Source organism: Typopeltis vanoorti, chromosome 14 (assembly GCF_054136105.1).
Source record: "Typopeltis vanoorti isolate ZY-2024b chromosome 14, IOZ_Tvanoo_1.0, whole genome shotgun sequence".
NCBI classification, from domain to species: domain Eukaryota; kingdom Metazoa; phylum Arthropoda; class Arachnida; order Uropygi; family Thelyphonidae; genus Typopeltis; species Typopeltis vanoorti.
In genome coordinates this window covers 117,676,239-117,694,034 of record NC_143562.1, presented here as the reverse complement: position 1 = coordinate 117,694,034, position 17,796 = coordinate 117,676,239, and the positions used below count along the sequence as shown (strand labels likewise).

The 17,796-nt window shown below is 40.9% G+C and overlaps 1 protein-coding gene and 1 non-coding gene across 5 annotated transcripts in view; one reads left to right on the top strand and one right to left on the bottom strand.

The window, feature by feature from the left end:
* Nucleotides 1-17,796, bottom strand: part of unc80 (unc80, NALCN channel complex subunit) — a 1,852,146-nt gene that overhangs the window by 648,545 nt on the left and 1,185,805 nt on the right. The gene's annotated exons all lie outside the window — the stretch shown is intronic.
* Nucleotides 5,521-5,611, top strand: TRNAI-UAU (transfer RNA isoleucine (anticodon UAU)). The gene is given in 2 exon segments: nt 5,521-5,558; nt 5,576-5,611. It is a non-coding gene; the product is annotated as a tRNA-Ile (tRNA).

Here is a 17,796-nt window from a genome sequence, read left to right as displayed (position 1 = left end):
ACATCCGCTCTGACATACCCTGCCAGAGAGCAACTAACTTGGAATCGCCCGACTTTGACCGTCTTCGGCTGAAGATATCCCTCCCCGACTCAGTCAAATTCATCTGCTATCTCTATCGCTCTCCTAATACCACCAATCACTCTGAGCTCTTTCATTTCCTCTTCCTAAAAGTTGATTTTCTCCAGTCCCACTCTCCTAACAGCAAAATCATGTGATTTCATGAGTGATTTCAACATCCATAACACCAATTGGCTTTCCTCTTCCAGTTATACAGATCCTGCAGGGAGAGATGCTGAAACATTTGCAGTCACCAGTGACTTCACACAAATTGTTCATAAACCAACCAGAATATCAGATAGCCCAAAACACTCCCCAAATACCCTAGATCTCTTCCTTACTAATGACCCCTCCAAATATGCAGTGAATGTAGTGAGCCCCCTGGGCAATTCTGACCACAACTTAGTGCTCATCTTGCCCCATGCAACAATGCTTACACAGTCACTCCCACACAAGAGTAGTTTGGCATTATAAGAGTGCCAAATGGGACAATCTCCGAGAGTACTATGCTTCGTTCCCATGGTTAAACTATTGTTTCCGGTCTTCCAGTCCAAACATATGCAATGAACGCATCACCAAAGTGATCCTCACTGGCATGAAAACATATATTCCCCACACTACTCAGACCTGCCATCCCCTAACTAAACCCTGGTTTTCCAAAAAAATGTGCCAAAGCTGTACAAATGAAACATCAGGCATACCACAACTGGCTCAAATCAAGAACCTCATCCTCATTCAATGCCTATACTGAAGCCCGTAACAAATGCAAGAAAATTATCAATACTTCCAAAACAGAATTTGAACAGGCAAAAAGCAGGAAGCTTGCAGCCTGTCCAAATGACAGCCGTGCCTTTTGGTCTCTTGCCAAAGTAATTGGCCATAACTTTTGCACTACACTATTCCCACCTCTATCATACCCAGATGGCTCAATTGCAACATCACCCATAGAAAAAGCTAATCTCCTGGCATCACACTTTGCCTCCAATGCACACATAACTGGCAATGGCAAATGCCCTCCAGTCATTCCAACTGCCCAACATACAATGTTCCCTATATCCTTTTGCCAAAAAAACATCACAAACCTGTTGTCTAAATTAGACACAAAAAAGTCTCCTGGCCCTGATGGCATTCCTCCAATTATTCTGAAGGGCTGTGCATTGGAACTGACTCCTATCCAATGTCACCTGTATACACTCTCTTACTCCACTGATATATATCCCAACACCTGGAAACTGGCCTATATTCAACCCATTCCCAAAAAGGGTGACAAATCACTGCCATCTAACTACTGCCCTATCTCACTCACTTCAGTCCTATCTAAAGTAATGGAGAAAAGCATCAACTCTCAACTCCTAATCTACCTTGAAGGTACCGGCTATTAAGCGACCACCAGTAAGGATTCCGTCAAAGCCGTTCAACAGGAGATCTACTCTCATACATCACCCATCACTGGACAAACGCCATTGAGAAATTCGGCAAATCCCAAGTAGCTGCACTTGATATCTCCAAAGCATTTGACCGAGTTTGGCACAAAGGCTTACTAAGCAAACTTCCATCATTTAGACTGCCTCAGGACTTCTGCAGTTGGATTACCAGCTTCCTGTCTGGATGCACACTATGTGTGATGGTAGATGGTTCCTATCCTCTCATCATCCAACTAATGCTGGGGTCCCACAAGGTTCAGTTCTCTCACCGACCCTCTTCATTCTATATATCAATGACCTATTTCAGTTGACCTCTAACCCAATACAAAGTTTTGCAGATGAGAGCACATTACATTCCTCCCTTTCATTTGACAAACCCTACTTTACACACCTCACCTCAACCCACAGAACATCAACCACCACTGCCCTTAATTCTGACCTCCAAGCCATCTGCCAATGGGGCTCAGCTAACCTTGTCGACTTCAACGCTAGTAAAACCCAGTTCTGTCTTATTTCTCACAAAAAAGAACCATTTTCCACCAGCATCGTTTTCGATAATACTCAAATTCTCAGACAAGATGAAATTTCTCTTCTCGGAATTATTTTGCATCGAGCCTCTCCTGGAATAAACACATTCCAACCATTGCATCCTCAGCTTCCAAAAAACTAGGTTTCTCTTTCGCTCAAGACGCTACTTCACCTCTAAACAGCTGTTAACACTATACAAGTCACAAATCCGCCCAGCTCTCGAATACTGCTCTCACATCTGGAGTGGGGCCTCCAAAAAGCTCCCTCAAAATGCTTGACTCAATACAGAGGAGAGCAATTAGACTAATAAATGACCCATCCCTCACTCCCCCCACTTTCACATAGACACTTGGTCTCTGCAATCTGTATATTCTATAAATATTTCCATGGAAAATGCTCATCTGAAACAGCATCAATAATTCCTCCACCCTGTACTAAGCCCAATGGCACTTGTACAGCTGCAGCCCAACATCCTTTCACAGTACACCTTGAAACCCACAGAACAAGTTTCTTTTCCTCCTCATTCATCCCTGCTACTGTAGTTCTGTGGAACAGTCTTCCCCCATACATATTTCCCAAGGAATACAACATACAGGCATTCAAATCAAATGTAAACAAGTTTCTCCTTTCGCAACCCATCACCCATATATGGTACTAATGTACTATAGGTTGACCAACCAACCTCCTGTATATGGGCCCAACATAAAAAAAAAAAAATCATCAGGAAAACCCAGTGAGCAAATCTGTGCACAATAATTCATATGAGGTCCGTTCAAGGCCTCATACGATTCTTTACAGGTATCACTTGTAGGTTATCATTTCCACACACCTAACTATTTCCAATTGCCCTTATAAATTATTCACTGAATATCTCACTACGTGAGTGGTCGAAAAGTTTTCAGACTTGACCATAAATGGCAACACTATTAGCAAGTTTTTTTTTTTTTTTTTAAAGTTTGTACATAAGTTATAAGCATTCATATGAAATTGCAAGTCAGTCATTCTATCAAGTTGTTTGTTTTATACAGCTGTCTGAAGCAAAAGTGTTGTCTGTATCCCTTGAAATGGATAAAATTGAGTATCGTGCAGTTATAAAATTCTTTATAAAAAAGATTTAATGTCAAAAGAAATTCATTTGAAGTCGGTTGTTCAGTGCCAAAGAAGACAAGGTTATGGTATCGGTGTTTTGGGATGCTAAAGGCATTTTTTTATTAATTATCTTGAAAAGGGTAAAACAATAACCAGGGAATATTATTCCAATCTTCTAACCAGACTAGATGAAAAAATTCATGAGAAAAGACCCAGTTTGCAGAAGAAAAAAATCATCTTTCATCAGGACAATGCACCTGCCCACAAAGGTGTTTTGCAAATGGGAAAATTAAGGGATATGCACTATGAATTGTTGGAACATCTGCCCTATTCCCCAGATTTGGCTCCCTCTGACTTCTATCTCTTCCCAAAACTAAAACCTTCCTCGCTGGTCAGCATTTTTCTTTGAATCAAGAGGTGATTGCAGCTGTAGAGGAGTATTTTGCAGATCTTACTGAGAACCACTACAGGGACAGGATAATGGTGCTGGAATAAATGTATTAGTCTTAAGGGAAATTATGTTTAAAAATAAAAATAATTTTGAAATTATAAATTCGTTTTTTCATTGTTAAGCCGAGAACTTTTCAGACTATCCACGTATGTGTTCTGCAGAAGCTACCCTTCTACCATTTTCATCCATTAACCCCATCCTGACATTCAGACTGCAGTTCACTGACTTGACCAGCTTACCATAATCATTCTTTCCTCTACTTGCTACATATTTGAAAAACTCTCTAAGCTTTTATTTTTTTTTTTTTAGCCTGATTTACAAATTTCTGCTCTTACTGTAGTTTGTTTTGTTTTCTCCAACTGAGTCACCTTCCAGTCCTCTTCTTTATACTCTTCATGAAATTGATTGCTACCATTATTCATCTTGTGCTGTCTCCACAGTATCCTCTTCTTCCAAATTTCATGCTTAATCCCTCATTCATTTGACACCTATTTTATTTAGGTGTCAAATTTATGAAGGTCGATAGACTAAAATTTATTTAGTCTTTTGACCTTCAGAATACATTTGCACATTGATGTTATTAAATATCTTTATGTCAGTTCCCATGCAGGATTCATCTCCCTCTTGCTTAACACCTCAGTCCATGCTATAGCTACAAGCTGTCTCTTGAGCTTGTCATAATCACCAGCATTGCACTTATACATATATCCTTTCCTCACAGAAGTCTTCATATGGCTAGCCACAGCCTAGGTGATCACTTCATGATCACTCTCACCAAGGAAGCATAAAACCCCCATGCACAATCACACCCTCTGCTGAAGTGATGAAATCTAAAATTCTAGATCCTCACGTGCCCTCCTTTACATACTGTATAAAGATAGATCTCTCTCAATAACTCATTTTACTTATTCCCAAATGCTAGTCTTCACTCAAAATACTGCCATAACTAAAATCACTCATAATAATAATTAACCTTTCCATGTTCACTAACCCAAATTGCTTATATATTTCTTTATCATCACCCAACATATATATTCCCTGAACTACAGCATCATCTAATTAAATATCTCTTCCTGTCAATCTCCTCCTCACACCATACTAACTCAAAACCATTGCTGCTCTTTATATCTTGTATCTCCACTTTCTGCAGATATAATTCATCTCCTATCACCAACAGCACTCCTTCTCTCTTCTTTTCCTTTCTATCCTCATGATAAACATCATACCCTTTCATTTTCTATTCCTGTCAGGATATCTTCCCTATTCAAACACGATTGCTTTATTCAAACAATTTTTTTGGCATATAAACTCAATCACTGAAATCATTTCATCTTCTGGATTTCTAATATTCCTGGCATTTGTAAATAAACACAGCTCACTTTTAGGATTTTAGGACTTTAATGAATCCTGTGTGTTTCACTTGTAGGTTACCGTTTTCACAGACCTAACCATTTCCAATTGCCATTATCACCGCTTATCCTATCTATCACCTTAGACTGAACTGCATCCCATACATTTCAGACCATCCCATTCCCATCCTGATCATTCTCATAGATACATTGACTACTATTTTCAACATTCATTTTCCATATATTGAGTCTCCCTGTTCATCCTGATCCCCCCCCCCCCATTTTATTGTCAACCTTGCATTCCCATTCTGTAACTATCTGTACAACTATTACTACTATATGAGAATAGTAGTACTTAGAGTACTACTGTTCTTATTTACAACCACTTCAATCTATAGGAGCCTGTGTAGCTCAGTGGATGTGGCGTTTGCACACCACCGCGCTAGGCCGCACGAAGGAAGTCTTGGTTTCGAGTCTAGTCGGCGACTAGAGGAAATTTTTCTAAGCCTTTTAGGAGCCTGTGTAGCTCAGTGGATGTGGCGTTTGCACACCACCGCGCTAGGCCGCACGAAGGAAGTCTTGGTTTCGAGTCTAGTCGGCGACTAGAGGAAATTTTTAAGGTTCCCCAGTGGCGCAACTGGTTAGCGCGCGGTACTTATAAGACAGTACTTTGAGTAATGCCGAGGTTGTGAGTTCGAGCCTCACCTGGGGAAGTAACTTTTTCTATATCGATATCCGACTTTGTTGCTCCAGGAACGGAGAATGAATGTAGGAAGACGAGTAGTATGATAGGAGAGAATGAGAAAATAATGGTTGATAGTGTGGAAGGTGTGAGTGACTGTGGAAGTTTAGGAGATGGTTTTGTTTGGGAGAGTGAATTTAGATTAAGAGTGACTGACCTGCAGCGGGAGATAGATGAGTTGAAAGAGGAGGTGGAATGTCTAGTGAATGAGAGCAGAAGTATGAAAGATAAGATTAGGAGAATGGAAGAGATGAATGCAAGGCGAATCAGAGTAGGAGAGAGAGAGACTTTAAGGAGTATGAGTGAGAGGTATGGGGGTGCTAGAAGAGGAGAGATTGGAAACAGTAGAAGAGAAGGAATGAGAGAGAGGTATGGGAATGCTAGCAGACGAGAGGATGAAAACAGTAGGAGAGACGGAATGAGAGAGAGATATGGAAGTGCTAGAAGAGGAGAGAATGGAAACGGTAGGAGAGATGGAATGAGAGAGAGGTATGGGAATGCTAGAAGACGAGCGGATGGAAACACTAGTAGGAGAGACAGAATGAGAGAGGGATATGGAAGTGCTAGAAGTGGAGAAAATGGAAACAGTAGGAGAGAGGGAATGAGAGAGATGTATGGGAGTGCTAGAAGAGGAGAGAATGGAAACAGTAGAAGAGAGAGGTATGGGAATGAAAGAAGAGGAGAGAATGGAAACAATAGGAGCGATGGAATGGTAAGAGGTATAATGTATGGTGACTCAATGATCCGTGGTGTTCAGGATAGGATGCGTGAGGAGTGTTTGCCAGGAGGAACAATAGAAAGGGTGGCTATGGCAATTAAGAGAAGTGAAAGGGTGGATGAGATGATTGTGATGGTAGGAACGAATGACTTGCGTGGTAATGTAAGTCGGGCAGCGAGAGATATGAGATTTTTGCTTGAGACTGTACGGAAGAAGACAGAGAGAGGAAAAATAGTGTGCGTGTTGCCTAGGTATGATAATGATGAGCTGAGCAGAAGAGCGGTGATATTGAATGGCATAATAGCGAGAATGTGTGACAAGAGAGGACTGGTATATGTGGATGCTTGGAGTGCGTTTGAGGAAAGAGAGGAGTTGTTTGCGAGAGACCGTTTGCATTTGAATGAGGAAGGACGTAGGCATCTGGAGAGATTGCTGTTCTGAACGAGTCAGTGTGTCCCAGGGAGGATGATAGCAGGGGTGGCCTCTTGTGGGAATGGATACTTGGGAGAAGGGAGACAATGTCAGGTAAGACTGAGCCCAGTGGAGTCTAGAAGGGATAATGCTGGGTATAGAAACAATGGCATTTATATGCTGTATACTAATGCCAGGAGTATCCGGAATAAGGGAGAGGAATTGGTGGCGCAGATAGCATCAGCCTGGCCAAAAATTATTACGATCACTGACACGTGGTTGACAGAATTGGATATAAAAACAGGAATAGAAGTCACTGGGTATAGCATTTTTCGCCAGGATAGGAGGGGAAAGCGTGGTGGTGGGGTGCTGCTTATGATAAGTGATGACCTATGTCCTCTAAGAGTGGAGAATTTGGAAGGTAGAGAGACAAATGATTTTGAGAGCGTATGGTGTGAGGTAGAGGTAGGCAAGACAGGATATTTAGTGGGGTGTTGCTACAGACCCAGGAGCACAGAGGATGGGGACCAGGAGATGTTTAGACAGCTAAGTTTGGCAAGTGCAAGAAGAATGATTGTTATGGGAGATTTTAACTTCAGTAGTATAAATTGGAGAGAGGAAGATGCATGTAACAATAGGGGAATGGAATTTCTAGAATTCTTGAGGGACAAATGTCTTAGGCAACATGTAACAGAGGGAACAAGAGGTTCAAAAATTTTGGATTTGGTTATAGCATCAGAAGAGTTGATAATAACTGAGTTGACGTCTCTCCCACCAGTTGGAGAGAGTGACCATATGGTTTTGACTTGGAAAATGAATAGACATGCAGGAGTATCAAAGAGACGGGAACTTATGTGGAATTATAAGGCAGGTGATTATAATAGTCTTAGACGTCAACTTCGGGAAGTTTCATGGAGGGAGGAATTGGAAGGCCGGGATATCACCAGTGCGTGGGAAATTGTGAAAGAATATTTGTTATCAGCAATGGTAAGTTGTATACCACGAGTGAAGAAGAGGGCGCAATTTGGAGTAAAGTGGATGACAAACAATATTAAACAGGAATTGCATGCGAAAAAGAGGCTATGGAAGAGATATAAGGAGACAGGTGAAGAGATGCATGAGGAATATAAGACACAGGCCAGAAGAGTGACTCGTGTGGTAAGGAAAGCGAAACTGGAATTTGAGAGGAGATTGGCCCTAAGATCCAAAGAAAATCCTAGGGAATTTTTTAGCTATGTGGCCAGTAGGAGGAGAAATGACTGTGGAAGAATGATATTGTGGGATAAAAATGGGAATAGAGTGACTGATGCAGAGGACATAGTGGAATTGTTCAATGAACACTTTATTGGAGTATTTCATCCTAGAGGAGTCAGTTTTAATGCTAGAGGGATAGGACTGGTACGAGGTCTGGAGGTACAGGAGGAGAGTGTGTTTCAGATACTGAGTACTCTGGATGTCAGTAAAGCTGTGGGACTGGATGGTATTTCGCCACGAGTTTTGAGAGAATGTGCTAGGGAATTGACAATACCTTTAACGTGGCTTTTCAATGAAAGTCTGGCTTTGGCAAAGGTGCCCAGGGAATGGAAGGAAGGTAAGATAGTGCCATTGCATAAGGGTGGTAACAGACTGGAAGTGTCTAATTATAGGCCAGTCTGTGTGTCATCAGTAGTTGTTAAGATCTTGGAGAAAGTAGTGAGGGACCGTGTACAGCATTGGGCAGATGAGGGTAATGTTATCTGTGAGAATCAACATGGATTTGTGAAAGGACGCTCTTGTTTTAGCAATATGCTAGCCTTTTATAATAAAGTTAAAAGAGCATTAGATGAGGGAAAGGCATATACTGCAATTTTCTTAGACTTGGCGAAGGCATTTGACAGGGTGCCACATGATAAGCTGATATTTAAGTTGCAGCACATGGGTCTGGATGTCAGATTGGTCAACTGGATTCAGGATTGGCTGTCTGATAGGTATCAGAGAGTTGTGTATGGTGGAGCAGTTTCCAGGAGGCAGAGGGTTACAAGTGGGGTCCCACAGGGCTCAGTACTAGGACCTATATTGTTTAACCTTTATATCAATGACATAGCCAGTGGATTGCAGGGGGATATTCAGTTGTTTGCGGATGATGCGAAGCTTGGAAGGATTATTAGTAATAGTGCAGATGTGGTAGCCCTGCAAGAGGATTTAAATAAGCTAGATAGATGGGCAAATGAATGGGGGTGTCAGTTTAATGCAGCAAAATGTAAGGTCTTGAGGTTTGGGAAACATCGATGGGATGCTGCATACTCTATGGGAGGAGTTATACTGGAGGAAGTAGGGGAGACAAGAGATCTGGGGTTGATGATTGATAGAAACCTGAAGTTTAGGGGACATATTGCAAAGGTGGTGAAGGTAACACAGAGGATTGCTGCTATTATGAGAAGGACACTGACCTGCAGAGATAAGAGGGTTATCATTCCGTTGTATAAGTCTCTGATCAGACCACACTTGGACTATTGTTCTCAGATTTGGTCCCCAGGATTTGAAGGGGATAAATTAACCGTGGAAAGGATACAAAGACGGATGACAAAGATGGTTTCAGGGCTGTACAAGGATAGTTATGAGGATCGGCTGAGAGAATGTGGACTGCAGAGTTTGGTGGATAGAAGAAGGAGAGGTGATATGATTGAGACTTTTAAACTGTTGAGAGGTGGTTACAGGGTTGACACTGGGGAGTTCTTTCGCTTGGTTGATCAGCGGGAAGGAGTGATGACAAGAGGCCATCCCTGGAAGTTACGAAAGGAAACTGTGAGCAAGAGGGTAAGGAGTGGTTTCTTTGTGTGGAGGGTGGTTGAGCCGTGGAATGCATTGCCTGATGGAGTGGTGGGAGCGAGAACGGTCAGTGGGTTTAAGGAGTGGTATGATAAACTTTGTGTTTCTCAGGGGGGGACTTCCCCTCGATGAGTCTTGACAGACTTTATGTCTTAGAAAGGACCTCCCTCGATGAGTCTTTTGACTCCTTGGAGGCCTGAATAATAATAATAATAATAATAATAATAATCTCATCAGTTCCTCTCTGCTGATCTTTTGCTTTGCCTCTTAATCCCACTGCTGTTTTGCTTACATGACTCATTGATCTTTCTTGCAGCAACAATCTCTCTAACTGACTCATACCAAATCCATTTCTATGTAGCCTGTTACTTTTCTACATTTTCATCCTTTCTTCAAATGCATCCCACACATTTACAACCTCCACTATCTTCTCCTCAGAAAAGATTTGCCAACATACCATTCATGATCCATGTAGTCCATCTCAACTCATCATCATACCTCAGGAATACACTGACTACCTTTCCAATAACACTGTTATCTTTCACTCTCTTAAACAACCTCTTGATATCCATCCTCACATTCTCTTTATGTCCAACAAGTCATTTTTCCAACTTGGTCATCTGCTTTTCATATCTAATGCATCAATTGAGTGGCACTAGTGTCGCCGTAGCACGTGGCAGTGAATTTGAGCTGTGCAGAAGAAAGTAATTTTTAATCGGTGAATAGTCCGCTTTTTTCCCCGTTTTTCTACGTTTTTGAGTGCTAAATTGTTTCTCTGAATACGAGTGTACTTCAGTGGTTGTTTTTTGGAAGTTAGTTGCTGTCGCGATATAATATATTTTGGTACCGTCGGAATTGAACGCGTAACGGTGGAAGACAAAACGAAGCTAAGTTACTGTATTTAGTTATATTTCATTTTATTTAATTATATTTAGTACTTAAATGTTCTGATGTTTGTACTTTTTTTCCTCTTATTTATTAATTGAATAATTATTAAAGATTACGCTACTCGGCAGTAAGGAATGATGGTGGATTCAGCAGCAGTCGCAAGTGGCGTAACGGCAAGTCCTCCGCCATTTAAGAACTCAATTATTAGCAATATCATAAGGGACTTTGTGGCATGCAGTACTTGCAGCATGTATGCATCTCGTGAATTACATATGTGGCTTGTTAAAGAGAGTGGAGAGCGTATGTGCGCAAAATGCAGGCAGTTGGAGGAAATAAGTACATTAGATATATCGATATCAGACTTTGTTGCTCCAGGAACGGGGAATGAATGTAGGAAGACAAGTAGTATGATAGCAGAGAATGAGAAAATAATAGTTGATAGTGTGGAAGGTGTGAGTGAATGTGGAAGTTTAGGAGATGGTTTTGTTTGGGAGAGTGAATTTAGATTAAGAGTGACTGACCTGCAGAGGGAGATAGATGAGTTGAAAGAGGAGGTGGAATGTCTTGTGAATGAGAGCAGAAGTATGAAAGATAAGATTAGGAGAATGGAAGAGATAAATGCAAGGCGAATCAGAGTAGGAGAGAGAGAGAATTTAGGGAGTATGAGTGAGAGGTATGGGGGTGCTAGAAGAGGAGAGAATGGAAACAGTAAGAGAGACGGAATGAGAGAGAGATATGGAAGTGCTAGAAGAGGAGAGAATGGAAACGGTAGGAGAGATGGAATGAGAGAGAGGTATGGGAATGCTAGAAGACAAGCGGATGGAAACAGTAGTAGGAGAGACAGAATGAGAGAGGGATATGGAAGTGCTAGAAGTGGAGAAAATGGAAACAGTAGGAGAGAGGGAATGAGAGAGATGTATGGGAGTGCTAGAAGAGGAGAGAATGGAAACAGTAGAAGAGAGAGGTATGGGAATGAAAGAAGAGGAGAGAATGGAAACAATAGGAGCGAGGGAATGGTAAGAGGTATAATGTATGGCGACTCAATGATCCGTGGTGTTCAAGATAGGATGCGTGAGGAGTGTTTGCCAGGAGGAACAATAGAAAGGGTGGCTATGGCAATTAAGAGAGGTGAAAGGGTGGATGAGATGATTGTGATGGTAGGAACGAATGACTTGAGTGGTACTGTAAGTCGGGCAGCGAGAGATATGAGATTTTTGCTTGAGACTGTACGGAAGAAGACAGAGAGAGGAAAAATAGTGTGCGCGTTGCCTAGGTATGATAATGATGAGCTGAGCAGAAGAGCGGTGATATTGAATGGCATAATAGCGAGAATGTGTGACAAGAGAGGACTGGTATATGTGGATGCCTGGAGTGTGTTTGAGGAAAGAGAGGAGTTGTATGCGAGAGACCGTTTACATTTGAATGAGGAAGGACGTAGGCATCTGGAGAGATTGCTGTTCTGAACGATTCAGTGTGTCCCAGGGAGGATGATAGCAGGGGTGGCCTCTTGTGCGAATGGATACTTGGGAGAAGGGAGACAATGTCAGGTAACACTGAGCCCAGTGGAGTCCAGACGAGATAATGCTGGGTATAGAAAGAATGGCATTTATATGCTGTATACTAATGCCAGGAGTATCCAGAATAAGGGAGAGGAATTGGTGGCGCAGATAGCATCAGCCTGGCCAAAAATTATTGCGATCACTGAGACGTGGTTGACAGAAGGGGATATAACAACAGGATTAGAAGTTGCTGGGTATAGCATTTTTCGTCAGGATAGGAGGGGAAAGCGTGGTGGTGGGGTACTGCTTATGATAAGTGATGACCTATGTCCTCTAAGAGTGGAGAATTTGGAAGGAAGTGACACAAATGATTTTGAGAGCGTATGGTGTGAGGTAGAGGTAGGCAAGACAGGATATTTAGTGGGGTGTTGTTACAGACCCAGGAGCACAGAGGATGGGGTCCAGGAGACGTTTAGACAGCTAAATTTGGCAAGTGCAAGAAGAATGATTGTTATAGGAGATTTTAACTTCAGTAGTATAAATTGGAGAGAGGAAGATGCATGTAGTAATAGGGGAATGGAATTTCTAGAATTCTTGAGGGACAAATGTCTTAGGCAACATGTAACAGAGGGAACAAGAGGTTCAAAAATTTTGGATTTGGTTATAGCATCAGAAGAGTTGATAATAACTGAGTTGATGTCTCTCCCACCAGTTGGAGAGAGTGACCATATGGTGTTGACTTGGAAAATGAATAGACATGCAGGAGCATCAAAGAGACAGGAACATATGTAGAATTATAAGGCAGGTGATTATAATAGTCTCAGACGTCAACTTCAGGAAGTTTCATGGAGGGAGGAATTGGAAGGCCGGGATATCACCAGTGCGTGGGAAATTGTGAAAGAATATTTGTTATCAGCAATGGTAAGTTGTATACCACGAGTGAAGAAGAGGACGCAATTTGGAGTATAGTGGATGACAAACAATATCAAACAGGAATTGCATGCAAAAAAGAGGCTATGGAAGAGATATAAGGAGACAGGTGAAGAGAGGATGCATGAGGAATATAAGACACAGGCCAGAAGAGTGACTAGTGTGGTAAGGAAAGCGAAACTGGAATATGAGAGGAGATTGGCCCTAAGATCCAAAGAAAATCCTAGGGAATTTTTTAACTATGTGGCCAGTAGGAGGAGAAATGACTGTGGAAGAATGATATTGTGGGATAAAAATGGGAATAGAGTGACTGATGCAGAGGTCATAGTGGAATTGTTCAATGAACACTTTATTGGAATATTTCATCCTAGAGGAGTCAGTTTTAATGCTAGAGGGATAGGACTGGTACGAGGTCTGGAGGTACAGGAGGAGAGTGTGTTTCAGATACTGAGTACTCTGGATGTCAGTAAAGCTGTGGGACTGGATGGTATTTCGCCACGAGTTTTGAGAGAATGTGCTAGGGAATTGACAGTACCTTTAACGTGGCTTTTCAATGAAAGTCTGGCTTTGGCAAAGGTGCCCAGGGAATGGAAGGAAGGTAAGATAGTACCATTGCATAAGGGTGGTAACAGACTGGAAGTGTCTAATTATAGGCCAGTCTGTGTGTCATCAGTAGTTGTTAAGATCTTGGAGAAAGTAGTGAGGGACCGTGTACAGCATTGGGCAGATGAGGGTAATGTTATCTGTGAGAATCAACATGGATTTGTGAAAGGACGCTCTTGTTTTAGCAATATGCTAGCCTTTTATAATAAAGTTACAAGAACATTAGATGAGGGAAAGGCATATACTGCAATTTTCTTAGACTTGGAGAAGGCATTTGACAGGGTGCCACATGATAAGCTGATATTTAAGTTGCAGCACATGGGTCTGGATGTCAGATTGGTCAACTGGATTCAGGATTGGCTGTCTGATAGGTATCAGAGAGTTGTGTATGGTGGAGCAGTTTCCAGGAGGCAGAGGGTTACAAGTGGGGTCCCACAGGGCTCAGTACTAGGACCTATATTGTTTAACCTTTATATCAATGACATAGCCAGTGGATTGCAGGGGGATATTCAGTTGTTTGCAGATGATGCGAAGCTGGGAAGGATTATTAGTAATAGTGCAGATGCGGTAGCCCTGCAAGAGGATTTAAATAAGCTAGATAGATGGGCAAATGAATGGGGGTGTCAGTTTAATGCAGCAAAATGTAAGGTCTTGAGGTTTGGGAAACATCGATGGGATGCTGCATACTCTATGGGAGGAGTTATACTGGAGGAAGTAGGGGAGACAAGAGATCTGGGGTTGATGATTGATAGAAACCTGAAGTTTAGGGGACATATTGCAAAGGTGGTGAAGGTAACACAGAGGATTGCTGCTATTATGAGAAGGACACTGACCTGCAGAGATAAGAGGGTTATCATTCCATTGTATAAGTCTCTGATCAGACCACACTTGGATTATTGTTCTCAGATTTGGTCCCCAGGATTTGAAGGGGATAAATTAACTGTGGAAAGGATACAAAGACGGATGACAAAGATGGTTTCAGGACTGTACAAGGATAGTTATGAGGATCGGCTGAGAGAATGTGGACTGCAGAGTTTGGTGGATAGAAGAAGGAGAGGTGATATGATTGAGACTTTTAAACTGTTGAGAGGTGGTTACAGGGTTGACACTGGGGAGTTCTTTCGCTTGGTTGATCAGCGGGAAGGAGTGATGACAAGAGGCCATCCCTGGAAGTTACGAAAGGAAACTGTGAGCAAGAGGGTAAGGAGTGGTTTCTTTGTGTGGTGGGTGGTTGAGCCGTGGAATGCATTGCCTGATGGAGTGGTGGGAGCGAGAACGGTCAGTGAGTTTAAAGAGTGGTATGATAGACTTTGTGTTTCTCAGGGGGGGACCTCCCCTCAGTGAGTCTTGACAGACTTTATGTCTTAGGAAGGACCTCCCTCGAAGAGTCTTTTGACTCCTTGGAGGCCTGAATAATAATAATAATAATTGTCCTGTTAATTTTCCCTAATTATGGAACCTACATACATCGCTATTCTTAAGTCATTCATCACCTCATTTTCTCTGCTTTCCTTCATCGTAACTTTTGCACTTCTCCATTCTTATTCATCAAATTTTTCATCTCAATGTGCATATTTTTCATTTCATTCCTCATTCTAATCAACTCATTTTTCAAGTCTTGCATTTTGGCAATTACACTACCTGTCAGTCTATCATTTGTTTACCCCCGTTCTGACTTTCCTTTGTTTCCATAGTGTCACTTGCTTTTATTTCTTCAGCTATAATTTCTTTTCCTTTTGTAATCTTGCTTGCTTCTGTTTCATGACTTATACAATTATTTGCTCCCCCAATTACATTCACTTCCATTCTGCGATTCATACATGATTTGCTCCTGCAGTTATGCATTCTTTCAGTCCATCAGCCAGTTTCACATTTCAGTAAAATTATGGAGACTACAACCATGTTAAGAATAATTACTTTAATTCCTGATATTTCGACCTTCATATTAAGGTCATCATCTGGAGTATACATATATATATACATATATATATATATATATACAAAAACAAGCAAAATTACATTTCAAACAGCCAAAGTGACAATGAATTGATCAACTGATATTTTACTGGCCTGACCTTGAGTGAAAAAAAAAAAAAAACTACATCAAACATCAAAGCTATATTCTATTTATAATATCAACGGAGAACAAATTCATATAGATAGTTTTAATACAACAAAAGTGGTCACCTAACAATAATTTCACAAGAGTGTTGTTATATTAGAGTGACGATCCCAGACTGCTTACAGTCTTAATTATAATTAACTTTTAGACCAAAAGGTTAAGTGAGAAGAATATATGCCATTCATATTCTTGGGATTTTTAGGCCACTATTATTGTTAAGATTAGGGTGATAAAAGAATTTATCAGGCCTCCTTAAATTTATCCTCATACCACATTTTGGTGTGATGCAAACAACAGGTGCCTTTCCAGTTTAATGTGCCATTTATGTTCCTTTTTTTTTTGGATAGGAATTGTGCATCCTGTTTCACCTATAGAGGGCAAATAACAGGTGGAATGAGTACAGTACACTCCAGGGTGGGCCAGTAGAGGAAGCAGATCCTTTGATGTTGAATAAGTTCTTTAATTTTGTTAGAGGTTTAAAGGTGGCATTTAAGGTTGTATTTCTGTAATATTCTGTTTATTTTATCTGTTATCCCTATAATATATGGAATGGAATATAAGTGGAGTCTTGTGGAGAATTTCGTTGATAGTATTTTGCCTATAGCCATTTATCATGAAGGTAGTATTGCTGATATCTTTTAATTCATGTTTAAGTGCATATTGACTGAAGAAAATATTCAAAGCCTGTTCTTTAGTGTGTTAATGACAGCTAAGTTTTGTGTTGGGTGGTGGCCTGAATGTGAAGGCTTATGCCAAGTGAAGGAAAGACTGCTAGAAGGAAGATATGTGATAAGTGTATGTACAAAGGGAAGTGAGTTCTGACTTTCAATTGCAATTGTGAATGTTCTGACTTTCAAACTTTCAATTGCGTTCGTGTTGTTTATTAAGGTAACCGAAGAAAGTGTCTAATGTCTGGAGGCTATGCGACCAGATCAAGAAAACATTATCAACATATCTAAGCCAGACTTTGGGTAATAAAGTAAAGGAATCTAGAGCAAGTTGCTCAAAAAGCTTCCATAAAAAAGTTAGTAATTGGGGGAGGAGGAGTAATGGTGAGCCCATGGCTCTGCCTTCTTTTTGTAGGTACAAAGTGTTTTGCCACATAAAATAGCTAGAATATAGTACCCATGAAGATGGCGATGACAATGCCGAAATATAGGAAGTATTGATTCAAGTTTCTTTTAATTAAAATTCCAATATACGTTGTAATTTCCGGAAATTATTTAATAGTCATAGAACATAGTACATGGGCAAAGAGTGCTGTGATATCGGGAGGGAATTTGTCCTGTAAAAGAAGAATTGTGTTACTGATTGCGACATTTTTGAAAAGGGCAGAGATGTCAAAACAGACTAATAAATCACTTTTTTCTAGTGTGATCTCTTTAAATTTGTTTAAAGTGTTGAGTGTTTTTAATATAGGAGGGGGGAATGACCTACTAGCTCCTTGAGTGTTGATGCAATTTTTTGGTTAGATGATAATTAATATTATTATCTGAGACCTCCAGGGAGTCAAGGACTCATCGAAGGAGGCTGTAAATTACCCAACCCAGCTATCATACCTACCCTTGAATTCATTCACACTAGATGCACACACTACCCTTAAGGGCAAATTATTCCACTTACTCACTGCTCTCTGGGAGAAAAACCTAGCTCTTACCCCTTTCTTGACTGCAAATAAATTTAACTTCCATGGATCCCCCCCCCCCCGTGTTCTCTCCCCACCTTCCATATAACAAAAAATTTCATCATTTGAAATGCTATAACACCCATTCAAAAGTTTATAGACCTCTATCATATCACCCCTCTTTCTCCTGTTAACCAAAGTCTGTAATCCACACAATCTGTCTTCATAATCTAAATCCCATAATCTGAATATAATCTTAGTAACTCTTCTTTGCACCCTTTCCACAGCTTCTTTATCCCCTTGGAACCCAGGAGACCAAATCTGCACACAGTAATCCAAGTGGGATCTTATCAAAGCCTTATAAAGGGGTAAAATTATTTACTTATCCTTACATATCAAGGTTCGCTTCAACATAGCAATTATTCTCTGAATTGTATTTGCAACTTTTGCTATCTGACCTTTTAACTTCAAATTCTTATCCACCAATACACCAAGATCCCTTGTCTCTTCAGTTTCTTGTAGCATAACCCTGCTAATATAATATGCCACTGGA